The sequence below is a fragment of the Carex rostrata genome, chromosome 18 (genome assembly GCF_964058835.1).
Source record: "Carex rostrata chromosome 18, lpCarRost1.2, whole genome shotgun sequence".
In the NCBI taxonomy this organism is placed as follows: Eukaryota; Viridiplantae; Streptophyta; class Magnoliopsida; order Poales; family Cyperaceae; genus Carex; species Carex rostrata.
In genome coordinates, this window is record NC_135935.1 from 5,930,080 (window position 1) to 5,949,782 (window position 19,703).

At 37.7% G+C, this 19,703-nt stretch overlaps 55 non-coding genes across 55 annotated transcripts; all 55 read left to right on the plus strand.

The window, feature by feature from the left end:
• Positions 1-21: 21 nt before the first annotated feature.
• LOC144571107 (5S ribosomal RNA) lies at positions 22-140 on the plus strand. The gene has a single exon (XR_013517322.1). It is a non-coding gene; the product is annotated as a 5S ribosomal RNA (ribosomal RNA).
• Positions 141-379: 239 nt separating this feature from the next.
• Positions 380-498, plus strand: LOC144570555 (5S ribosomal RNA). Its single transcript, XR_013516817.1, has one exon. It is a non-coding gene; the product is annotated as a 5S ribosomal RNA (ribosomal RNA).
• A 239-nt stretch (positions 499-737) lies between these two features.
• LOC144571108 (5S ribosomal RNA) lies at positions 738-856 on the plus strand. The gene has a single exon (XR_013517323.1). It is a non-coding gene; the product is annotated as a 5S ribosomal RNA (ribosomal RNA).
• A 239-nt stretch (positions 857-1,095) lies between these two features.
• On the plus strand, positions 1,096-1,214 carry LOC144571109 (5S ribosomal RNA). The gene has a single exon (XR_013517324.1). It is a non-coding gene; the product is annotated as a 5S ribosomal RNA (ribosomal RNA).
• A 239-nt stretch (positions 1,215-1,453) lies between these two features.
• Positions 1,454-1,572, plus strand: LOC144571110 (5S ribosomal RNA). The gene has a single exon (XR_013517325.1). It is a non-coding gene; the product is annotated as a 5S ribosomal RNA (ribosomal RNA).
• A 239-nt stretch (positions 1,573-1,811) lies between these two features.
• Positions 1,812-1,930, plus strand: LOC144571111 (5S ribosomal RNA). Its single transcript, XR_013517326.1, has one exon. It is a non-coding gene; the product is annotated as a 5S ribosomal RNA (ribosomal RNA).
• A 239-nt stretch (positions 1,931-2,169) lies between these two features.
• Positions 2,170-2,288, plus strand: LOC144571112 (5S ribosomal RNA). Its single transcript, XR_013517327.1, has one exon. It is a non-coding gene; the product is annotated as a 5S ribosomal RNA (ribosomal RNA).
• A 239-nt stretch (positions 2,289-2,527) lies between these two features.
• On the plus strand, positions 2,528-2,646 carry LOC144571115 (5S ribosomal RNA). The gene has a single exon (XR_013517329.1). It is a non-coding gene; the product is annotated as a 5S ribosomal RNA (ribosomal RNA).
• Positions 2,647-2,885: 239 nt separating this feature from the next.
• LOC144571116 (5S ribosomal RNA) lies at positions 2,886-3,004 on the plus strand. The gene has a single exon (XR_013517330.1). It is a non-coding gene; the product is annotated as a 5S ribosomal RNA (ribosomal RNA).
• Positions 3,005-3,243: 239 nt separating this feature from the next.
• LOC144570465 (5S ribosomal RNA) lies at positions 3,244-3,362 on the plus strand. The gene has a single exon (XR_013516729.1). It is a non-coding gene; the product is annotated as a 5S ribosomal RNA (ribosomal RNA).
• Positions 3,363-3,601: 239 nt separating this feature from the next.
• Positions 3,602-3,720, plus strand: LOC144571117 (5S ribosomal RNA). Its single transcript, XR_013517331.1, has one exon. It is a non-coding gene; the product is annotated as a 5S ribosomal RNA (ribosomal RNA).
• Positions 3,721-3,959: 239 nt separating this feature from the next.
• On the plus strand, positions 3,960-4,078 carry LOC144570743 (5S ribosomal RNA). Its single transcript, XR_013516996.1, has one exon. It is a non-coding gene; the product is annotated as a 5S ribosomal RNA (ribosomal RNA).
• A 239-nt stretch (positions 4,079-4,317) lies between these two features.
• LOC144571118 (5S ribosomal RNA) lies at positions 4,318-4,436 on the plus strand. The gene has a single exon (XR_013517332.1). It is a non-coding gene; the product is annotated as a 5S ribosomal RNA (ribosomal RNA).
• Positions 4,437-4,675: 239 nt separating this feature from the next.
• LOC144571119 (5S ribosomal RNA) lies at positions 4,676-4,794 on the plus strand. Its single transcript, XR_013517333.1, has one exon. It is a non-coding gene; the product is annotated as a 5S ribosomal RNA (ribosomal RNA).
• A 239-nt stretch (positions 4,795-5,033) lies between these two features.
• On the plus strand, positions 5,034-5,152 carry LOC144570682 (5S ribosomal RNA). Its single transcript, XR_013516939.1, has one exon. It is a non-coding gene; the product is annotated as a 5S ribosomal RNA (ribosomal RNA).
• Positions 5,153-5,391: 239 nt separating this feature from the next.
• LOC144571120 (5S ribosomal RNA) lies at positions 5,392-5,510 on the plus strand. Its single transcript, XR_013517334.1, has one exon. It is a non-coding gene; the product is annotated as a 5S ribosomal RNA (ribosomal RNA).
• Positions 5,511-5,749: 239 nt separating this feature from the next.
• Positions 5,750-5,868, plus strand: LOC144570556 (5S ribosomal RNA). Its single transcript, XR_013516818.1, has one exon. It is a non-coding gene; the product is annotated as a 5S ribosomal RNA (ribosomal RNA).
• Positions 5,869-6,107: 239 nt separating this feature from the next.
• LOC144571121 (5S ribosomal RNA) lies at positions 6,108-6,226 on the plus strand. Its single transcript, XR_013517335.1, has one exon. It is a non-coding gene; the product is annotated as a 5S ribosomal RNA (ribosomal RNA).
• Positions 6,227-6,465: 239 nt separating this feature from the next.
• Positions 6,466-6,584, plus strand: LOC144571122 (5S ribosomal RNA). The gene has a single exon (XR_013517336.1). It is a non-coding gene; the product is annotated as a 5S ribosomal RNA (ribosomal RNA).
• Positions 6,585-6,823: 239 nt separating this feature from the next.
• Positions 6,824-6,942, plus strand: LOC144571123 (5S ribosomal RNA). Its single transcript, XR_013517337.1, has one exon. It is a non-coding gene; the product is annotated as a 5S ribosomal RNA (ribosomal RNA).
• A 239-nt stretch (positions 6,943-7,181) lies between these two features.
• LOC144571124 (5S ribosomal RNA) lies at positions 7,182-7,300 on the plus strand. Its single transcript, XR_013517338.1, has one exon. It is a non-coding gene; the product is annotated as a 5S ribosomal RNA (ribosomal RNA).
• Positions 7,301-7,539: 239 nt separating this feature from the next.
• Positions 7,540-7,658, plus strand: LOC144571126 (5S ribosomal RNA). Its single transcript, XR_013517340.1, has one exon. It is a non-coding gene; the product is annotated as a 5S ribosomal RNA (ribosomal RNA).
• Positions 7,659-7,897: 239 nt separating this feature from the next.
• Positions 7,898-8,016, plus strand: LOC144570444 (5S ribosomal RNA). The gene has a single exon (XR_013516709.1). It is a non-coding gene; the product is annotated as a 5S ribosomal RNA (ribosomal RNA).
• A 239-nt stretch (positions 8,017-8,255) lies between these two features.
• LOC144571127 (5S ribosomal RNA) lies at positions 8,256-8,374 on the plus strand. The gene has a single exon (XR_013517341.1). It is a non-coding gene; the product is annotated as a 5S ribosomal RNA (ribosomal RNA).
• A 239-nt stretch (positions 8,375-8,613) lies between these two features.
• Positions 8,614-8,732, plus strand: LOC144571128 (5S ribosomal RNA). The gene has a single exon (XR_013517342.1). It is a non-coding gene; the product is annotated as a 5S ribosomal RNA (ribosomal RNA).
• Positions 8,733-8,971: 239 nt separating this feature from the next.
• On the plus strand, positions 8,972-9,090 carry LOC144571129 (5S ribosomal RNA). The gene has a single exon (XR_013517343.1). It is a non-coding gene; the product is annotated as a 5S ribosomal RNA (ribosomal RNA).
• Positions 9,091-9,329: 239 nt separating this feature from the next.
• LOC144571131 (5S ribosomal RNA) lies at positions 9,330-9,448 on the plus strand. The gene has a single exon (XR_013517344.1). It is a non-coding gene; the product is annotated as a 5S ribosomal RNA (ribosomal RNA).
• Positions 9,449-9,687: 239 nt separating this feature from the next.
• Positions 9,688-9,806, plus strand: LOC144570525 (5S ribosomal RNA). Its single transcript, XR_013516788.1, has one exon. It is a non-coding gene; the product is annotated as a 5S ribosomal RNA (ribosomal RNA).
• A 239-nt stretch (positions 9,807-10,045) lies between these two features.
• Positions 10,046-10,164, plus strand: LOC144570445 (5S ribosomal RNA). The gene has a single exon (XR_013516710.1). It is a non-coding gene; the product is annotated as a 5S ribosomal RNA (ribosomal RNA).
• A 239-nt stretch (positions 10,165-10,403) lies between these two features.
• On the plus strand, positions 10,404-10,522 carry LOC144571132 (5S ribosomal RNA). Its single transcript, XR_013517345.1, has one exon. It is a non-coding gene; the product is annotated as a 5S ribosomal RNA (ribosomal RNA).
• Positions 10,523-10,761: 239 nt separating this feature from the next.
• On the plus strand, positions 10,762-10,880 carry LOC144571133 (5S ribosomal RNA). The gene has a single exon (XR_013517346.1). It is a non-coding gene; the product is annotated as a 5S ribosomal RNA (ribosomal RNA).
• Positions 10,881-11,119: 239 nt separating this feature from the next.
• On the plus strand, positions 11,120-11,238 carry LOC144570557 (5S ribosomal RNA). The gene has a single exon (XR_013516819.1). It is a non-coding gene; the product is annotated as a 5S ribosomal RNA (ribosomal RNA).
• A 239-nt stretch (positions 11,239-11,477) lies between these two features.
• Positions 11,478-11,596, plus strand: LOC144571134 (5S ribosomal RNA). Its single transcript, XR_013517347.1, has one exon. It is a non-coding gene; the product is annotated as a 5S ribosomal RNA (ribosomal RNA).
• Positions 11,597-11,835: 239 nt separating this feature from the next.
• LOC144571135 (5S ribosomal RNA) lies at positions 11,836-11,954 on the plus strand. Its single transcript, XR_013517348.1, has one exon. It is a non-coding gene; the product is annotated as a 5S ribosomal RNA (ribosomal RNA).
• Positions 11,955-12,193: 239 nt separating this feature from the next.
• Positions 12,194-12,312, plus strand: LOC144571136 (5S ribosomal RNA). The gene has a single exon (XR_013517349.1). It is a non-coding gene; the product is annotated as a 5S ribosomal RNA (ribosomal RNA).
• Positions 12,313-12,551: 239 nt separating this feature from the next.
• On the plus strand, positions 12,552-12,670 carry LOC144571138 (5S ribosomal RNA). The gene has a single exon (XR_013517351.1). It is a non-coding gene; the product is annotated as a 5S ribosomal RNA (ribosomal RNA).
• Positions 12,671-12,909: 239 nt separating this feature from the next.
• Positions 12,910-13,028, plus strand: LOC144571139 (5S ribosomal RNA). Its single transcript, XR_013517352.1, has one exon. It is a non-coding gene; the product is annotated as a 5S ribosomal RNA (ribosomal RNA).
• A 239-nt stretch (positions 13,029-13,267) lies between these two features.
• Positions 13,268-13,386, plus strand: LOC144571140 (5S ribosomal RNA). Its single transcript, XR_013517353.1, has one exon. It is a non-coding gene; the product is annotated as a 5S ribosomal RNA (ribosomal RNA).
• A 239-nt stretch (positions 13,387-13,625) lies between these two features.
• On the plus strand, positions 13,626-13,744 carry LOC144571141 (5S ribosomal RNA). The gene has a single exon (XR_013517354.1). It is a non-coding gene; the product is annotated as a 5S ribosomal RNA (ribosomal RNA).
• Positions 13,745-13,983: 239 nt separating this feature from the next.
• On the plus strand, positions 13,984-14,102 carry LOC144571142 (5S ribosomal RNA). The gene has a single exon (XR_013517355.1). It is a non-coding gene; the product is annotated as a 5S ribosomal RNA (ribosomal RNA).
• Positions 14,103-14,341: 239 nt separating this feature from the next.
• LOC144571143 (5S ribosomal RNA) lies at positions 14,342-14,460 on the plus strand. Its single transcript, XR_013517356.1, has one exon. It is a non-coding gene; the product is annotated as a 5S ribosomal RNA (ribosomal RNA).
• Positions 14,461-14,699: 239 nt separating this feature from the next.
• Positions 14,700-14,818, plus strand: LOC144570663 (5S ribosomal RNA). Its single transcript, XR_013516921.1, has one exon. It is a non-coding gene; the product is annotated as a 5S ribosomal RNA (ribosomal RNA).
• A 239-nt stretch (positions 14,819-15,057) lies between these two features.
• LOC144571144 (5S ribosomal RNA) lies at positions 15,058-15,176 on the plus strand. Its single transcript, XR_013517357.1, has one exon. It is a non-coding gene; the product is annotated as a 5S ribosomal RNA (ribosomal RNA).
• Positions 15,177-15,415: 239 nt separating this feature from the next.
• LOC144571145 (5S ribosomal RNA) lies at positions 15,416-15,534 on the plus strand. Its single transcript, XR_013517358.1, has one exon. It is a non-coding gene; the product is annotated as a 5S ribosomal RNA (ribosomal RNA).
• Positions 15,535-15,773: 239 nt separating this feature from the next.
• Positions 15,774-15,892, plus strand: LOC144571147 (5S ribosomal RNA). The gene has a single exon (XR_013517359.1). It is a non-coding gene; the product is annotated as a 5S ribosomal RNA (ribosomal RNA).
• A 239-nt stretch (positions 15,893-16,131) lies between these two features.
• LOC144571148 (5S ribosomal RNA) lies at positions 16,132-16,250 on the plus strand. The gene has a single exon (XR_013517360.1). It is a non-coding gene; the product is annotated as a 5S ribosomal RNA (ribosomal RNA).
• Positions 16,251-16,489: 239 nt separating this feature from the next.
• Positions 16,490-16,608, plus strand: LOC144571150 (5S ribosomal RNA). Its single transcript, XR_013517362.1, has one exon. It is a non-coding gene; the product is annotated as a 5S ribosomal RNA (ribosomal RNA).
• Positions 16,609-16,847: 239 nt separating this feature from the next.
• On the plus strand, positions 16,848-16,966 carry LOC144571151 (5S ribosomal RNA). The gene has a single exon (XR_013517363.1). It is a non-coding gene; the product is annotated as a 5S ribosomal RNA (ribosomal RNA).
• A 239-nt stretch (positions 16,967-17,205) lies between these two features.
• On the plus strand, positions 17,206-17,324 carry LOC144571152 (5S ribosomal RNA). Its single transcript, XR_013517364.1, has one exon. It is a non-coding gene; the product is annotated as a 5S ribosomal RNA (ribosomal RNA).
• Positions 17,325-17,563: 239 nt separating this feature from the next.
• Positions 17,564-17,682, plus strand: LOC144571153 (5S ribosomal RNA). Its single transcript, XR_013517365.1, has one exon. It is a non-coding gene; the product is annotated as a 5S ribosomal RNA (ribosomal RNA).
• Positions 17,683-17,921: 239 nt separating this feature from the next.
• Positions 17,922-18,040, plus strand: LOC144571154 (5S ribosomal RNA). The gene has a single exon (XR_013517366.1). It is a non-coding gene; the product is annotated as a 5S ribosomal RNA (ribosomal RNA).
• A 239-nt stretch (positions 18,041-18,279) lies between these two features.
• On the plus strand, positions 18,280-18,398 carry LOC144571155 (5S ribosomal RNA). The gene has a single exon (XR_013517367.1). It is a non-coding gene; the product is annotated as a 5S ribosomal RNA (ribosomal RNA).
• Positions 18,399-18,637: 239 nt separating this feature from the next.
• On the plus strand, positions 18,638-18,756 carry LOC144571156 (5S ribosomal RNA). Its single transcript, XR_013517368.1, has one exon. It is a non-coding gene; the product is annotated as a 5S ribosomal RNA (ribosomal RNA).
• A 234-nt stretch (positions 18,757-18,990) lies between these two features.
• On the plus strand, positions 18,991-19,109 carry LOC144571157 (5S ribosomal RNA). The gene has a single exon (XR_013517369.1). It is a non-coding gene; the product is annotated as a 5S ribosomal RNA (ribosomal RNA).
• A 239-nt stretch (positions 19,110-19,348) lies between these two features.
• LOC144571158 (5S ribosomal RNA) lies at positions 19,349-19,467 on the plus strand. The gene has a single exon (XR_013517370.1). It is a non-coding gene; the product is annotated as a 5S ribosomal RNA (ribosomal RNA).
• Positions 19,468-19,703: the final 236 nt, after the last annotated feature.

The window sequence follows — 19,703 nt, forward strand, 5'->3', positions numbered from 1 at the left end:
AGGTTTGAGTCATTCTATAACGGATGCGATCATACCAGCACTAAAGCACCGGATCCCATCGGAACTCCGCAGTTAAGCGTGCTTGGGCAGGAGTAGTACTAGGATGGGTGACCTCCTGGGAAGTCCCTGTGTTGCATTCCTTTTTATTTTATTTTATTTTATTTTTTGTTGCCGCGCGTCGCACCCGCAAATGGCGTAATTCTGTATATGAGCGCACGAGGCGGTTGTCTCGGAGTTTTATCGAATTATGGAATTTTAACTTGTAAATTAAATTAAATTAAATTAAATTAGTTAGATAATTTTTGATGAAATTAAATCGGTTTTTAAATTAAAATAGTCGTTATTTGCGTTTAAGTAGAGGTTTGAGTCATTCTATAACGGATGCGATCATACCAGCACTAAAGCACCGGATCCCATCGGAACTCCGCAGTTAAGCGTGCTTGGGCAGGAGTAGTACTAGGAAGGGTGACCTCCTGGGAAGTCCCTGTGTTGCATTCCTTTTTATTTTATTTTATTTTATTTTTTGTTGCCGCGCGTCGCACCCGCAAATGGCGTAATTCTGTATATGAGCGCACGAGGCGGTTGTCTCGGAGTTTTATCGAATTATGGAATTTTAACTTGTAAATTAAATTCAATTAAATTAAATTAGTTAGATAATTTTTGATGAAATTAAATCGGTTTTTAAATTAAAATAGTCGTTATTTGCGTTTAAGTAGAGGTTTGAGTCATTCTATAACGGATGCGATCATACCAGCACTAAAGCACCGGATCCCATCGGAACTCCGCAGTTAAGCGTGCTTGGGCAGGAGTAGTACTAGGATGGGTGACCTCCTGGGAAGTCCCTGTGTTGCATTCCTTTTTATTTTATTTTATTTTATTTTTTGTTGCCGCGCGTCGCACCCGCAAATGGCGTAATTCTGTATATGAGCGCACGAGGCGGTTGTCTCGGAGTTTTATCGAATTATGGAATTTTAACTTGTAAATTAAATTAAATTAAATTAAATTAGTTAGATAATTTTTGATGAAATTAAATCGGTTTTTAAATTAAAATAGTCGTTATTTGCGTTTAAGTAGAGGTTTGAGTCATTCTATAACGGATGCGATCATACCAGCACTAAAGCACCGGATCCCATCGGAACTCCGCAGTTAAGCGTGCTTGGGCAGGAGTAGTACTAGGATGGGTGACCTCCTGGGAAGTCCCTGTGTTGCATTCCTTTTTATTTTATTTTATTTTATTTTTTGTTGCCGCGCGTCGCACCCGCAAATGGCGTAATTCTGTATATGAGCGCACGAGGCGGTTGTCTCGGAGTTTTATCGAATTATGGAATTTTAACTTGTAAATTAAATTAAATTAAATTAAATTAGTTAGATAATTTTTGATGAAATTAAATCGGTTTTTAAATTAAAATAGTCGTTATTTGCGTTTAAGTAGAGGTTTGAGTCATTCTATAACGGATGCGATCATACCAGCACTAAAGCACCGGATCCCATCGGAACTCCGCAGTTAAGCGTGCTTGGGCAGGAGTAGTACTAGGATGGGTGACCTCCTGGGAAGTCCCTGTGTTGCATTCCTTTTTATTTTATTTTATTTTATTTTTTGTTGCCGCGCGTCGCACCCGCAAATGGCGTAATTCTGTATATGAGCGCACGAGGCGGTTGTCTCGGAGTTTTATCGAATTATGGAATTTTAACTTGTAAATTAAATTAAATTAAATTAAATTAGTTAGATAATTTTTGATGAAATTAAATCGGTTTTTAAATTAAAATAGTCGTCATTTGCGTTTAAGTAGAGGTTTGAGTCATTCTATAACGGATGCGATCATACCAGCACTAAAGCACCGGATCCCATCGGAACTCCGCAGTTAAGCGTGCTTGGGCAGGAGTAGTACTAGGATGGGTGACCTCCTGGGAAGTCCCTGTGTTGCATTCCTTTTTATTTTATTTTATTTTATTTTTTGTTGCCGCGCGTCGCACCCGCAAATAGCGTAATTCTGTATATGAGCGCACGAGGCGGTTGTCTCGGAGTTTTATCGAATTATGGAATTTTAACTTGTAAATTAAATTAAATTAAATTAAATTAGTTAGATAATTTTTGATGAAATTAAATCGGTTTTTAAATTAAAATAGTCGTTATTTGCGTTTAAGTAGAGGTTTGAGTCATTCTATAACGGATGCGATCATACCAGCACTAAAGCACCGGATCCCATCGGAACTCCGCAGTTAAGCGTGCTTGGGCAGGAGTAGTACTAGGATGGGTGACCTCCTGGGAAGTCCCTGTGTTGCATTCCTTTTTATTTTATTTTATTTTATTTTTTGTTGCCGCGCGTCGCACCCGCAAATGGCGTAATTCTGTATATGAGCGCACGAGGCGGTTGTCTCGGAGTTTTATCGAATTATGGAATTTTAACTTGTAAATTAAATTAAATTAAATTAAATTAGTTAGATAATTTTTGATGAAATTAAATCGGTTTTTAAATTAAAATAGTCGTCATTTGCGTTTAAGTAGAGGTTTGAGTCATTCTATAACGGATGCGATCATACCAGCACTAAAGCACCGGATCCCATCGGAACTCCGCAGTTAAGCGTGCTTGGGCAGGAGTAGTACTAGGATGGGTGACCTCCTGGGAAGTCCCTGTGTTGCATTCCTTTTTATTTTATTTTATTTTATTTTTTGTTGCCGCGCGTCGCACCCGCAAATGGCGTAATTCTGTATATGAGCGCACGAGGCGGTTGTCTCGGAGTTTTATCGAATTATGGAATTTTAACTTGTAAATTAAATTAAATTAAATTAAATTAGTTAGATAATTTTTGATGAAATTAAATCGGTTTTTAAATTAAAATAGTCGTTATTTGCGTTTAAGTAGAGGTTTGAGTCATTCTATAACGGATGCGATCATACCAGCACTAAAGCACCGGATCCCATCGGAACTCCGCAGTTAAGCGTGCTTGGGCAGGAGTAGTACTAGGATGGGTGACCTCCTGGGAAGTCCCTGTGTTGCATTCCTTTTTATTTTATTTTATTTTATTTTTTGTTGCCGCGCGTCGCACCCGCAAATGGCGTAATTCTGTATATGAGCGCACGAGGCGGTTGTCTCGGAGTTTTATCGAATTATGGAATTTTAACTTGTAAATTAAATTAAATTAAATTAAATTAGTTAGATAATTTTTGATGAAATTAAATCGGTTTTTAAATTAAAATAGTCGTCATTTGCGTTTAAGTAGAGGTTTGAGTCATTCTATAACGGATGCGATCATACCTGCACTAAAGCACCGGATCCCATCGGAACTCCGCAGTTAAGCGTGCCTGGGCAGGAGTAGTACTAGGATGGGTGACCTCCTGGGAAGTCCCTGTGTTGCATTCCTTTTTATTTTATTTTATTTTATTTTTTGTTGCCGCGCGTCGCACCCGCAAATGGCGTAATTCTGTATATGAGCGCACGAGGCGGTTGTCTCGGAGTTTTATCGAATTATGGAATTTTAACTTGTAAATTAAATTAAATTAAATTAAATTAGTTAGATAATTTTTGATGAAATTAAATCGGTTTTTAAATTAAAATAGTCGTTATTTGCGTTTAAGTAGAGGTTTGAGTCATTCTATAACGGATGCGATCATACCAGCACTAAAGCACCGGATCCCATCGGAACTCCGCAGTTAAGCGTGCTTGGGCAGGAGTAGTACTAGGATGGGTGACCTCCTGGGAAGTCCCTGTGTTGCATTCCTTTTTATTTTATTTTATTTTATTTTTTGTTGCCGCGCGTCGCACCCGCAAATGGCGTAATTCTGTATATGAGCGCACGAGGCGGTTGTCTCGGAGTTTTATCGAATTATTGAATTTTAACTTGTAAATTAAATTAAATTAAATTAAATTAGTTAGATAATTTTTGATGAAATTAAATCGGTTTTTAAATTAAAATAGTCGTTATTTGCGTTTAAGTAGAGGTTTGAGTCATTCTATAACGGATGCGATCATACCAGCACTAAAGCACCGGATCCCATCGGAACTCCGCAGTTAAGCGTGCCTGGGCAGGAGTAGTACTAGGATGGGTGACCTCCTGGGAAGTCCCTGTGTTGAATTCCTTTTTATTTTATTTTATTTTATTTTTTGTTGCCGCGCGTCGCACCCGCAAATGGCGTAATTCTGTATATGAGCGCACGAGGCGGTTGTCTCGGAGTTTTATCGAATTATGGAATTTTAACTTGTAAATTAAATTAAATTAAATTAAATTAGTTAGATAATTTTTGATGAAATTAAATCGGTTTTTAAATTAAAATAGTCGTCATTTGCGTTTAAGTAGAGGTTTGAGTCATTCTATAACGGATGCGATCATACCAGCACTAAAGCACCGGATCCCATCGGAACTCCGCAGTTAAGCGTGCTTGGGCAGGAGTAGTACTAGGATGGGTGACCTCCTGGGAAGTCCCTGTGTTGCATTCCTTTTTATTTTATTTTATTTTATTTTTTGTTGCCGTGCGTCGCACCCGCAAATGGCGTAATTCTGTATATGAGCGCACGAGGCGGTTGTCTCGGAGTTTTATCGAATTATGGAATTTTAACTTGTAAATTAAATTAAATTAAATTAAATTAGTTAGATAATTTTTGATGAAATTAAATCGGTTTTTAAATTAAAATAGTCGTTATTTGCGTTTAAGTAGAGGTTTGAGTCATTCTATAACGGATGCGATCATACCAGCACTAAAGCACCGGATCCCATCGGAACTCCGCAGTTAAGCGTGCTTGGGCAGGAGTAGTACTAGGATGGGTGACCTCCTGGGAAGTCCCTGTGTTGCATTCCTTTTTATTTTATTTTATTTTATTTTTTGTTGCCGCGCGTCGCACCCGCAAATGGCGTAATTCTGTATATGAGCGCACGAGGCGGTTGTCTCGGAGTTTTATCGAATTATGGAATTTTAACTTGTAAATTAAATTAAATTAAATTAAATTAGTTAGATAATTTTTGATGAAATTAAATCGGTTTTTAAATTAAAATAGTCGTTATTTGCGTTTAAGTAGAGGTTTGAGTCATTCTATAACGGATGCGATCATACCAGCACTAAAGCACCGGATCCCATCGGAACTCCGCAGTTAAGCTTGCCTGGGCAGGAGTAGTACTAGGATGGGTGACCTCCTGGGAAGTCCCTGTGTTGCATTCCTTTTTATTTTATTTTATTTTATTTTTTGTTGCCGCGCGTCGCACCCGCAAATAGCGTAATTCTGTATATGAGCGCACGAGGCGGTTGTCTCGGAGTTTTATCGAATTATGGAATTTTAACTTGTAAATTAAATTAAATTAAATTAAATTAGTTAGATAATTTTTGATGAAATTAAATCGGTTTTTAAATTAAAATAGTCGTTATTTGCGTTTAAGTAGAGGTTTGAGTCATTCTATAACGGATGCGATCATACCAGCACTAAAGCACCGGATCCCATCGGAACTCCGCAGTTAAGCGTGCTTGGGCAGGAGTAGTACTAGGATGGGTGACCTCCTGGGAAGTCCCTGTGTTGCATTCCTTTTTATTTTATTTTATTTTATTTTTTGTTGCCGCGCGTCGCACCCGCAAATGGCGTAATTCTGTATATGAGCGCACGAGGCGGTTGTCTCGGAGTTTTATCGAATTATGGAATTTTAACTTGTAAGTTAAATTAAATTAAATTAAATTAGTTAGATAATTTTTGATGAAATTAAATCGGTTTTTAAATTAAAATAGTCGTTATTTGCGTTTAAGTAGAGGTTTGAGTCATTCTATAACGGATGCGATCATACCAGCACTAAAGCACCGGATCCCATCGGAACTCCGCAGTTAAGCGTGCTTGGGCAGGAGTAGTACTAGGAAGGGTGACCTCCTGGGAAGTCCCTGTGTTGCATTCCTTTTTATTTTATTTTATTTTATTTTTTGTTGCCGCGCGTCGCACCCGCAAATGGCGTAATTCTGTATATGAGCGCACGAGGCGGTTGTCTCGGAGTTTTATCGAATTATGGAATTTTAACTTGTAAATTAAATTAAATTAAATTAAATTAGTTAGATAATTTTTGATGAAATTAAATCGGTTTTTAAATTAAAATAGTCGTTATTTGCGTTTAAGTAGAGGTTTGAGTCATTCTATAACGGATGCGATCATACCAGCACTAAAGCACCGGATCCCATCGGAACTCCGCAGTTAAGCGTGCTTGGGCAGGAGTAGTACTAGGATGGGTGACCTCCTGGGAAGTCCCTGTGTTGCATTCCTTTTTATTTTATTTTATTTTATTTTTTGTTGCCGCGCGTCGCACCCGCAAATGGCGTAATTCTGTATATGAGCGCACGAGGCGGTTGTCTCGGAGTTTTATCGAATTATGGAATTTTAACTTGTAAATTAAATTAAATTAAATTAAATTAGTTAGATAATTTTTGATGAAATTAAATCGGTTTTTAAATTAAAATAGTCGTTATTTGCGTTTAAGTAGAGGTTTGAGTCATTCTATAACGGATGCGATCATACCAGCACTAAAGCACCGGATCCCATCGGAACTCCGCAGTTAAGCGTGCTTGGGCAGGAGTAGTACTAGGATGGGTGACCTCCTGGGAAGTCCCTGTGTTGCATTCCTTTTTATTTTATTTTATTTTATTTTTTGTTGCCGCGCGTCGCACCCGCAAATGGCGTAATTCTGTATATGAGCGCACGAGGCGGTTGTCTCGGAGTTTTATCGAATTATGGAATTTTAACTTGTAAATTAAATTAAATTAAATTAAATTAGTTAGATAATTTTTGATGAAATTAAATCGGTTTTTAAATTAAAATAGTCGTTATTTGCGTTTAAGTAGAGGTTTGAGTCATTCTATAACGGATGCGATCATACCAGCACTAAAGCACCGGATCCCATCGGAACTCCGCAGTTAAGCGTGCTTGGGCAGGAGTAGTACTAGGATGGGTGACCTCCTGGGAAGTCCCTGTGTTGCATTCCTTTTTATTTTATTTTATTTTATTTTTTGTTGCCGCGCGTCGCACCCGCAAATGGCGTAATTCTGTATATGAGCGCACGAGGCGGTTGTCTCGGAGTTTTATCGAATTATGGAATTTTAACTTGTAAATTAAATTAAATTAAATTAAATTAGTTAGATAATTTTTGATGAAATTAAATCGGTTTTTAAATTAAAATAGTCGTTATTTGCGTTTAAGTAGAGGTTTGAGTCATTCTATAACGGATGCGATCATACCAGCACTAAAGCACCGGATCCCATCGGAACTCCGCAGTTAAGCGTGCTTGGGCAGGAGTAGTACTAGGATGGGTGACCTCCTGGGAAGTCCCTGTGTTGCATTCCTTTTTATTTTATTTTATTTTATTTTTTGTTGCCGCGCGTCGCACCCGCAAATGGCGTAATTCTGTATATGAGCGCACGAGGCGGTTGTCTCGGAGTTTTATCGAATTATGGAATTTTAACTTGTAAATTAAATTAAATTAAATTAAATTAGTTAGATAATTTTTGATGAAATTAAATCGGTTTTTAAATTAAAATAGTCGTTATTTGCGTTTAAGTAGAGGTTTGAGTCATTCTATAACGGATGCGATCATACCAGCACTAAAGCACCGGATCCCATCGGAACTCCGCAGTTAAGCGTGCTTGGGCAGGAGTAGTACTAGGATGGGTGACCTCCTGGGAAGTCCCTGTGTTGCATTCCTTTTTATTTTATTTTATTTTATTTTTTGTTGCCGCGCGTCGCACCCGCAAATGGCGTAATTCTGTATATGAGCGCACGAGGCGGTTGTCTCGGAGTTTTATCGAATTATGGAATTTTAACTTGTAAATTAAATTAAATTAAATTAAATTAGTTAGATAATTTTTGATGAAATTAAATCGGTTTTTAAATTAAAATAGTCGTTATTTGCGTTTAAGTAGAGGTTTGAGTCATTCTATAACTGATGCGATCATACCAGCACTAAAGCACCGGATCCCATCGGAACTCCGCAGTTAAGCGTGCTTGGGCAGGAGTAGTACTAGGATGGGTGACCTCCTGGGAAGTCCTTGTGTTGCATTCCTTTTTATTTTATTTTTTTTTATTTTTTGTTGCCGCGCGTCGCACCCGCAAATGGCGTAATTCTGTATATGAGCGCACGAGGCGGTTGTCTCGGAGTTTTATCGAATTATGGAATTTTAACTTGTAAATTAAATTAAATTAAATTAAATTAGTTAGATAATTTTTGATGAAATTAAATCGGTTTTTAAATTAAAATAGTCGTTATTTGCGTTTAAGTAGAGGTTTGAGTCATTCTATAACGGATGCGATCATACCAGCACTAAAGCACCGGATCCCATCGGAACTCCGCAGTTAAGCGTGCTTGGGCAGGAGTAGTACTAGGATGGGTGACCTCCTGGGAAGTCCCTGTGTTGCATTCCTTTTTATTTTATTTTATTTTATTTTTTGTTGCCGCGCGTCGCACCCGCAAATAGCGTAATTCTGTATATGAGCGCACGAGGCGGTTGTCTCGGAGTTTTATCGAATTATGGAATTTTAACTTGTAAATTAAATTAAATTAAATTAAATTAGTTAGATAATTTTTGATGAAATTAAATCGGTTTTTAAATTAAAATAGTCGTTATTTGCGTTTAAGTAGAGGTTTGAGTCATTCTATAACGGATGCGATCATACCAGCACTAAAGCACCGGATCCCATCGGAACTCCGCAGTTAAGCGTGCTTGGGCAGGAGTAGTACTAGGATGGGTGACCTCCTGGGAAGTCCCTGTGTTGCATTCCTTTTTATTTTATTTTATTTTATTTTTTGTTGCCGCGCGTCGCACCCGCAAATGGCGTAATTCTGTATATGAGCGCACGAGGCGGTTGTCTCGGAGTTTTATCGAATTATGGAATTTTAACTTGTAAATTAAATTAAATTAAATTAAATTAGTTAGATAATTTTTGATGAAATTAAATCGGTTTTTAAATTAAAATAGTCGTTATTTGCGTTTAAGTAGAGGTTTGAGTCATTCTATAACGGATGCGATCATACCAGCACTAAAGCACCGGATCCCATCGGAACTCCGCAGTTAAGCGTGCTTGGGCAGGAGTAGTACTAGGATGGGTGACCTCCTGGGAAGTCCCTGTGTTGCATTCCTTTTTATTTTATTTTATTTTATTTTTTGTTGCCGCGCGTCGCACCCGCAAATGGCGTAATTCTGTATATGAGCGCACGAGGCGGTTGTCTCGGAGTTTTATCGAATTATGGAATTTTAACTTGTAAATTAAATTAAATTAAATTAAATTAGTTAGATAATTTTTGATGAAATTAAATCGGTTTTTAAATTAAAATAGTCGTTATTTGCGTTTAAGTAGAGGTTTGAGTCATTCTATAACGGATGCGATCATACCAGCACTAAAGCACCGGATCCCATCGGAACTCCGCAGTTAAGCGTGCTTGGGCAGGAGTAGTACTAGGATGGGTGACCTCCTGGGAAGTCCCTGTGTTGCATTCCTTTTTATTTTATTTTATTTTATTTTTTGTTGCCGCGCGTCGCACCCGCAAATGGCGTAATTCTGTATATGAGCGCACGAGGCGGTTGTCTCGGAGTTTTATCGAATTATGGAATTTTAACTTGTAAATTAAATTAAATTAAATTAAATTAGTTAGATAATTTTTGATGAAATTAAATCGGTTTTTAAATTAAAATAGTCGTTATTTGCGTTTAAGTAGAGGTTTGAGTCATTCTATAACGGATGCGATCATACCAGCACTAAAGCACCGGATCCCATCGGAACTCCGCAGTTAAGCGTGCTTGGGCAGGAGTAGTACTAGGATGGGTGACCTCCTGGGAAGTCTCTGTGTTGCATTCCTTTTTATTTTATTTTATTTTATTTTTTGTTGCCGCGCGTCGCACCCGCAAATGGCGTAATTCTGTATATGAGCGCACGAGGCGGTTGTCTCGGAGTTTTATCGAATTATGGAATTTTAACTTGTAAATTAAATTAAATTAAATTAAATTAGTTAGATAATTTTTGATGAAATTAAATCGGTTTTTAAATTAAAATAGTCGTTATTTGCGTTTAAGTAGAGGTTTGAGTCATTCTATAACTGATGCGATCATACCAGCACTAAAGCACCGGATCCCATCGGAACTCCGCAGTTAAGCGTGCTTGGGCAGGAGTAGTACTAGGATGGGTGACCTCCTGGGAAGTCCTTGTGTTGCATTCCTTTTTATTTTATTTTTTTTTATTTTTTGTTGCCGCGCGTCGCACCCGCAAATGGCGTAATTCTGTATATGAGCGCACGAGGCGGTTGTCTCGGAGTTTTATCGAATTATGGAATTTTAACTTGTAAATTAAATTAAATTAAATTAAATTAGTTAGATAATTTTTGATGAAATTAAATCGGTTTTTAAATTAAAATAGTCGTTATTTGCGTTTAAGTAGAGGTTTGAGTCATTCTATAACGGATGCGATCATACCAGCACTAAAGCACCGGATCCCATCGGAACTCCGCAGTTAAGCGTGCTTGGGCAGGAGTAGTACTAGGATGGGTGACCTCCTGGGAAGTCCCTGTGTTGCATTCCTTTTTATTTTATTTTATTTTATTTTTTGTTGCCGCGCGTCGCACCCGCAAATAGCGTAATTCTGTATATGAGCGCACGAGGCGGTTGTCTCGGAGTTTTATCGAATTATGGAATTTTAACTTGTAAATTAAATTAAATTAAATTAAATTAGTTAGATAATTTTTGATGAAATTAAATCGGTTTTTAAATTAAAATAGTCGTTATTTGCGTTTAAGTAGAGGTTTGAGTCATTCTATAACGGATGCGATCATACCAGCACTAAAGCACCGGATCCCATCGGAACTCCGCAGTTAAGCGTGCTTGGGCAGGAGTAGTACTAGGATGGGTGACCTCCTGGGAAGTCCCTGTGTTGCATTCCTTTTTATTTTATTTTATTTTATTTTTTGTTGCCGCGCGTCGCACCCGCAAATGGCGTAATTCTGTATATGAGCGCACGAGGCGGTTGTCTCGGAGTTTTATCGAATTATGGAATTTTAACTTGTAAGTTAAATTAAATTAAATTAAATTAGTTAGATAATTTTTGATGAAATTAAATCGGTTTTTAAATTAAAATAGTCGTTATTTGCGTTTAAGTAGAGGTTTGAGTCATTCTATAACGGATGCGATCATACCAGCACTAAAGCACCGGATCCCATCGGAACTCCGCAGTTAAGCGTGCTTGGGCAGGAGTAGTACTAGGAAGGGTGACCTCCTGGGAAGTCCCTGTGTTGCATTCCTTTTTATTTTATTTTATTTTATTTTTTGTTGCCGCGCGTCGCACCCGCAAATGGCGTAATTCTGTATATGAGCGCACGAGGCGGTTGTCTCGGAGTTTTATCGAATTATGGAATTTTAACTTGTAAATTAAATTAAATTAAATTAAATTAGTTAGATAATTTTTGATGAAATTAAATCGGTTTTTAAATTAAAATAGTCGTTATTTGCGTTTAAGTAGAGGTTTGAGTCATTCTATAACGGATGCGATCATACCAGCACTAAAGCACCGGATCCCATCGGAACTCCGCAGTTAAGCGTGCTTGGGCAGGAGTAGTACTAGGATGGGTGACCTCCTGGGAAGTCCCTGTGTTGCATTCCTTTTTATTTTATTTTATTTTATTTTTTGTTGCCGCGCGTCGCACCCGCAAATGGCGTAATTCTGTATATGAGCGCACGAGGCGGTTGTCTCGGAGTTTTATCGAATTATGGAATTTTAACTTGTAAATTAAATTAAATTAAATTAAATTAGTTAGATAATTTTTGATGAAATTAAATCGGTTTTTAAATTAAAATAGTCGTTATTTGCGTTTAAGTAGAGGTTTGAGTCATTCTATAACGGATGCGATCATACCAGCACTAAAGCACCGGATCCCATCGGAACTCCGCAGTTAAGCGTGCTTGGGCAGGAGTAGTACTAGGATGGGTGACCTCCTGGGAAGTCCCTGTGTTGCATTCCTTTTTATTTTATTTTATTTTATTTTTTGTTGCCGCGCGTCGCACCCGCAAATGGCGTAATTCTGTATATGAGCGCACGAGGCGGTTGTCTCGGAGTTTTATCGAATTATGGAATTTTAACTTGTAAATTAAATTAAATTAAATTAAATTAGTTAGATAATTTTTGATGAAATTAAATCGGTTTTTAAATTAAAATAGTCGTTATTTGCGTTTAAGTAGAGGTTTGAGTCATTCTATAACGGATGCGATCATACCAGCACTAAAGCACCGGATCCCATCGGAACTCCGCAGTTAAGCGTGCTTGGGCAGGAGTAGTACTAGGATGGGTGACCTCCTGGGAAGTCCCTGTGTTGCATTCCTTTTTATTTTATTTTATTTTATTTTTTGTTGCCGCGCGTCGCACCCGCAAATGGCGTAATTCTGTATATGAGCGCACGAGGCGGTTGTCTCGGAGTTTTATCGAATTATGGAATTTTAACTTGTAAATTAAATTAAATTAAATTAAATTAGTTAGATAATTTTTGATGAAATTAAATCGGTTTTTAAATTAAAATAGTCGTTATTTGCGTTTAAGTAGAGGTTTGAGTCATTCTATAACGGATGCGATCATACCAGCACTAAAGCACCGGATCCCATCGGAACTCCGCAGTTAAGCGTGCTTGGGCAGGAGTAGTACTAGGATGGGTGACCTCCTGGGAAGTCCCTGTGTTGCATTCCTTTTTATTTTATTTTATTTTATTTTTTGTTGCCGCGCGTCGCACCCGCAAATGGCGTAATTCTGTATATGAGCGCACGAGGCGGTTGTCTCGGAGTTTTATCGAATTATGGAATTTTAACTTGTAAATTAAATTAAATTAAATTAAATTAGTTAGATAATTTTTGATGAAATTAAATCGGTTTTTAAATTAAAATAGTCGTTATTTGCGTTTAAGTAGAGGTTTGAGTCATTCTATAACGGATGCGATCATACCAGCACTAAAGCACCGGATCCCATCGGAACTCCGCAGTTAAGCGTGCTTGGGCAGGAGTAGTACTAGGATGGGTGACCTCCTGGGAAGTCCCTGTGTTGCATTCCTTTTTATTTTATTTTATTTTATTTTTTGTTGCCGCGCGTCGCACCCGCAAATGGCGTAATTCTGTATATGAGCGCACGAGGCGGTTGTCTCGGAGTTTTATCGAATTATGGAATTTTAACTTGTAAATTAAATTAAATTAAATTAAATTAGTTAGATAATTTTTGATGAAATTAAATCGGTTTTTAAATTAAAATAGTCGTTATTTGCGTTTAAGTAGAGGTTTGAGTCATTCTATAACGGATGCGATCATACCAGCACTAAAGCACCGGATCCCATCGGAACTCCGCAGTTAAGCGTGCTTGGGCAGGAGTAGTACTAGGATGGGTGACCTCCTGGGAAGTCCCTGTGTTGCATTCCTTTTTATTTTATTTTTTTTTATTTTTTGTTGCCGCGCGTCGCACCCGCAAATGGCGTAATTCTGTATATGAGCGCACGAGGCGGTTGTCTCGGAGTTTTATCGAATTATGGAATTTTAACTTGTAAATTAAATTAAATTAAATTAAATTAGTTAGATAATTTTTGATGAAATTAAATCGGTTTTTAAATTAAAATAGTCGTTATTTGCGTTTAAGTAGAGGTTTGAGTCATTCTATAACGGATGCGATCATACCAGCACTAAAGCACCGGATCCCATCGGAACTCCGCAGTTAAGCGTGCTTGGGCAGGAGTAGTACTAGGATGGGTGACCTCCTGGGAAGTCCCTGTGTTGCATTCCTTTTTATTTTATTTTATTTTATTTTTTGTTGCCGCGCGTCGCACCCGCAAATGGCGTAATTCTGTATATGAGCGCACGAGGCGGTTGTCTCGGAGTTTTATCGAATTATGGAATTTTAACTTGTAAATTAAATTAAATTAAATTAAATTAGTTAGATAATTTTTGATGAAATTAAATCGGTTTTTAAATTAAAATAGTCGTTATTTGCGTTTAAGTAGAGGTTTGAGTCATTCTATAACGGATGCGATCATACCAGCACTAAAGCACCGGATCCCATCGGAACTCCGCAGTTAAGCGTGCTTGGGCAGGAGTAGTACTAGGATGGGTGACCTCCTGGGAAGTCCCTGTGTTGCATTCCTTTTTATTTTATTTTATTTTATTTTTTGTTGCCGCGCGTCGCACCCGCAAATGGCGTAATTCTGTATATGAGCGCACGAGGCGGTTGTCTCGGAGTTTTATCGAATTATGGAATTTTAACTTGTAAATTAAATTAAATTAAATTAAATTAGTTAGATAATTTTTGATGAAATTAAATCGGTTTTTAAATTAAAATAGTCGTTATTTGCGTTTAAGTAGAGGTTTGAGTCATTCTATAACGGATGCGATCATACCAGCACTAAAGCACCGGATCCCATCGGAACTCCGCAGTTAAGCGTGCTTGGGCAGGAGTAGTACTAGGATGGGTGACCTCCTGGGAAGTCCCTGTGTTGCATTCCTTTTTTTTTTATTTTATTTTATTTTTTGTTGCCGCGCGTCGCACCCGCAAATGGCGTAATTCTGTATATGAGCGCACGAGGCGGTTGTCTCGGAGTTTTATCGAATTATGGAATTTTAACTTGTAAATTAAATTAAATTAAATTAAATTAGTTAGATAATTTTTGATGAAATTAAATCGGTTTTTAAATTAAAATAGTCGTTATTTGCGTTTAAGTAGAGGTTTGAGTCATTCTATAACGGATGCGATCATACCAGCACTAAAGCACCGGATCCCATCGGAACTCCGCAGTTAAGCGTGCTTGAGCAGGAGTAGTACTAGGATGGGTGACCTCCTGGGAAGTCCCTGTGTTGCATTCCTTTTTATTTTATTTTATTTTATTTTTTGTTGCCGCGCGTCGCACCCGCAAATGGCGTAATTCTGTATATGAGCGCACGAGGCGGTTGTCTCGGAGTTTTATCGAATTATGGAATTTTAACTTGTAAATTAAATTAAATTAAATTAAATTAGTTAGATAATTTTTGATGAAATTAAATCGGTTTTTAAATTAAAATAGTCGTTATTTGCGTTTAAGTAGAGGTTTGAGTCATTCTATAACGGATGCGATCATACCAGCACTAAAGCACCGGATCCCATCGGAACTCCGCAGTTAAGCGTGCTTGGGCAGGAGTAGTACTAGGATGGGTGACCTCCTGGGAAGTCCCTGTGTTGCATTCCTTTTTATTTTATTTTATTTTATTTTTTGTTGCCGCGCGTCGCACCCGCAAAAGGCGTAATTCTGTATATGAGCGCACGAGGCGGTTGTCTCGGAGTTTTATCGAATTATGGAATTTTAACTTGTAAATTAAATTAAATTAAATTAAATTAGTTAGATAATTTTTGATGAAATTAAATCGGTTTTTAAATTAAAATAGTCGTTATTTGCGTTTAAGTAGAGGTTTGAGTCATTCTATAACGGATGCGATCATACCAGCACTAAAGCACCGGATCCCATCGGAACTCCGCAGTTAAGCGTGCTTGGGCAGGAGTAGTACTAGGATGGGTGACCTCCTGGGAAGTCCCTGTGTTGCATTCCTTTTTATTTTATTTTATTTTATTTTTTGTTGCCGCGCGTCGCACCCGCAAATGGCGTAATTCTGTATATGAGCGCACGAGGCGGTTGTCTCGGAGTTTTATCGAATTATGGAATTTTAACTTGTAAATTAAATTAAATTAAATTAAATTAGTTAGATAATTTTTGATGAAATTAAATCGGTTTTTAAATTAAAATAGTCGTTATTTGCGTTTAAGTAGAGGTTTGAGTCATTCTATAACGGATGCGATCATACCAGCACTAAAGCACCGGATCCCATCGGAACTCCGCAGTTAAGCGTGCTTGGGCAGGAGTAGTACTAGGATGGGTGACCTCCTGGGAAGTCCCTGTGTTGCATTCCTTTTTATTTTATTTTATTTTATTTTTTGTTGCCGCGCGTCGCACCCGCAAATGGCGTAATTCTGTATATGAGCGCACGAGGCGGTTGTCTCGGAGTTTTATCGAATTATGGAATTTTAACTTGTAAATTAAATTAAATTAAATTAAATTAGTTAGATAATTTTTGATGAAATTAAATCGGTTTTTAAATTAAAATAGTCGTTATTTGCGTTTAAGTAGAGGTTTGAGTCATTCTATAACGGATGCGATCATACCAGCACTAAAGCACCGGATCCCATCGGAACTCCGCAGTTAAGCGTGCTTGGGCAGGAGTAGTACTAGGATGGGTGACCTCCTGGGAAGTCCCTGTGTTGCATTCCTTTTTATTTTATTTTATTTTATTTTTTGTTGCCGCGCGTCGCACCCGCAAATGGCGTAATTCTGTATATGAGCGCACGAGGCGGTTGTCTCGGAGTTTTATCGAATTATGGAATTTTAACTTGTAAATTAAATTAAATTAAATTAAATTAGTTAGATAATTTTTGATGAAATTAAATCGGTTTTTAAATTAAAATAGTCGTTATTTGCGTTTAAGTAGAGGTTTGAGTCATTCTATAACGGATGCGATCATACCAGCACTAAAGCACCGGATCCCATCGGAACTCCGCAGTTAAGCGTGCTTGGGCAGGAGTAGTACTAGGATGGGTGACCTCCTGGGAAGTCCCTGTGTTGCATTCCTTTTTATTTTATTTTATTTTATTTTTTGTTGCCGCGCGTCGCACCCGCAAATGGCGTAATTCTGTATATGAGCGCACGAGGCGGTTGTCTCGGAGTTTTATCGATTTATGGAATTTTAACTTGTAAATTAAATTAAATTAAATTAAATTAGTTAGATAATTTTTGATGAAATTAAATCGGTTTTTAAATTAAAATAGTCGTTATTTGCGTTTAAGTAGAGGTTTGAGTCATTCTATAACGGATGCGATCATACCAGCACTAAAGCACCGGATCCCATCGGAACTCCGCAGTTAAGCGTGCTTGGGCAGGAGTAGTACTAGGATGGGTGACCTCCTGGGAAGTCCCTGTGTTGCATTCCTTTTTATTTTATTTTATTTTATTTTTTGTTGCCGCGCGTCGCACCCGCAAATGGCGTAATTCTGTATATGAGCGCACGAGGCGGTTGTCTCGGAGTTTTATCGAATTATGGAATTTTAACTTGTAAATTAAATTAAATTAAATTAAATTAGTTAGATAATTTTTGATGAAATTAAATCGGTTTTTAAATTAAAATAGTCGTTATTTGCGTTTAAGTAGAGGTTTGAGTCATTCTATAACGGATGCGATCATACCAGCACTAAAGCACCGGATCCCATCGGAACTCCGCAGTTAAGCGTGCTTGGGCAGGAGTAGTACTAGGATGGGTGACCTCCTGGGAAGTCCCTGTGTTGCATTCCTTTTTATTTTATTTTATTTTATTTTTTGTTGCTGCGCGTCGCACCCGCAAATGGCGTAATTCTGTATATGAGCGCACGAGGCGGTTGTCTCGGAGTTTTATCGAATTATGGAATTTTAACTTGTAAATTAAATTAAATTAAATTAAATTAGTTAGATAATTTTTGATGAAATTAAATCGGTTTTTAAATTAAAATAGTCGTTATTTGCGTTTAAGTAGAGGTTTGAGTCATTCTATAACGGATGCGATCATACCAGCACTAAAGCACCGGATCCCATCGGAACTCCGCAGTTAAGCGTGCTTGGGCAGGAGTAGTACTAGGATGGGTGACCTCCTGGGAAGTCCCTGTGTTGCATTCCTTTTTATTTTATTTTATTTTATTTTTTGTTGCCGCGCGTCGCACCCGCAAATGGCGTAATTCTGTATATGAGCGCACGAGGCGGTTGTCTCGGAGTTTTATCGATTTATGGAATTTTAACTTGTAAATTAAATTAAATTAAATTAAATTAGTTAGATAATTTTTGATGAAATTAAATCGGTTTTTAAATTAAAATAGTCGTTATTTGCGTTTAAGTAGAGGTTTGAGTCATTCTATAACGGATGCGATCATACCAGCACTAAAGCACCGGATCCCATCGGAACTCCGCAGTTAAGCGTGCTTGGGCAGGAGTAGTACTAGGATGGGTGACCTCCTGGGAAGTCCCTGTGTTGCATTCCTTTTTATTTTATTTTATTTTATTTTTTGTTGCCGCGCGTCGCACCCGCAAATGGCGTAATTCTGTATATGAGCGCACGAGGCGGTTGTCTCGGAGTTTTATCGAATTATGGAATTTTAACTTGTAAATTAAATTAAATTAAATTAAATTAGTTAGATAATTTTTGATGAAATTAAATCGGTTTTTAAATTAAAATAGTCGTTATTTGCGTTTAAGTAGAGGTTTGAGTCATTCTATAACGGATGCGATCATACCAGCACTAAAGCACCGGATCCCATCGGAACTCCGCAGTTAAGCGTGCTTGGGCAGGAGTAGTACTAGGATGGGTGACCTCCTGGGAAGTCCCTGTGTTGCATTCCTTTTTATTTTATTTTATTTTATTTTTTGTTGCCGCGCGTCGCACCCGCAAATGGCGTAATTCTGTATATGAGCGCACGAGGCGGTTGTCTCGGAGTTTTATCGAATTATGGAATTTTAACTTGTAAATTAAATTAAATTAAATTAAATTAGTTAGATAATTTTTGATGAAATTAAATCGGTTTTTAAATTAAAATAGTCGTTATTTGCGTTTAAGTAGAGGTTTGAGTCATTCTATAACGGATGCGATCATACCAGCACTAAAGCACCGGATCCCATCGGAACTCCGCAGTTAAGCGTGCTTGGGCAGGAGTAGTACTAGGATGGGTGACCTCCTGGGAAGTCCCTGTGTTGCATTCCTTTTTATTTTATTTTATTTTATTTTTTGTTGCCGCGCGTCGCACCCGCAAATGGCGTAATTCTGTATATGAGCGCACGAGGCGGTTGTCTCGGAGTTTTATCGAATTATGGAATTTTAACTTGTAAATTAAATTAAATTAAATTAGTTAGATAATTTTTGATGAAATTAAATCGGTTTTTAAATTAAAATAGTCGTTATTTGCGTTTAAGTAGAGGTTTGAGTCATTCTATAACGGATGCGATCATACCAGCACTAAAGCACCGGATCCCATCGGAACTCCGCAGTTAAGCGTGCTTGGGCAGGAGTAGTACTAGGATGGGTGACCTCCTGGGAAGTCCCTGTGTTGCATTCCTTTTTATTTTATTTTATTTTATTTTTTGTTGCCGCGCGTCGCACCCGCAAATGGCGTAATTCTGTATATGAGCGCACGAGGCGGTTGTCTCGGAGTTTTATCGATTTATGGAATTTTAACTTGTAAATTAAATTAAATTAAATTAAATTAGTTAGATAATTTTTGATGAAATTAAATCGGTTTTTAAATTAAAATAGTCGTTATTTGCGTTTAAGTAGAGGTTTGAGTCATTCTATAACGGATGCGATCATACCAGCACTAAAGCACCGGATCCCATCGGAACTCCGCAGTTAAGCGTGCTTGGGCAGGAGTAGTACTAGGATGGGTGACCTCCTGGGAAGTCCCTGTGTTGCATTCCTTTTTATTTTATTTTATTTTATTTTTTGTTGCCGCGCGTCGCACCCGCAAATGGCGTAATTCTGTATATGAGCGCACGAGGCGGTTGTCTCGGAGTTTTATCGAATTATGGAATTTTAACTTGTAAATTAAATTAAATTAAATTAAATTAGTTAGATAATTTTTGATGAAATTAAATCGGTTTTTAAATTAAAATAGTCGTTATTTGCGTTTAAGTAGAGGTTTGAGTCATTCTAT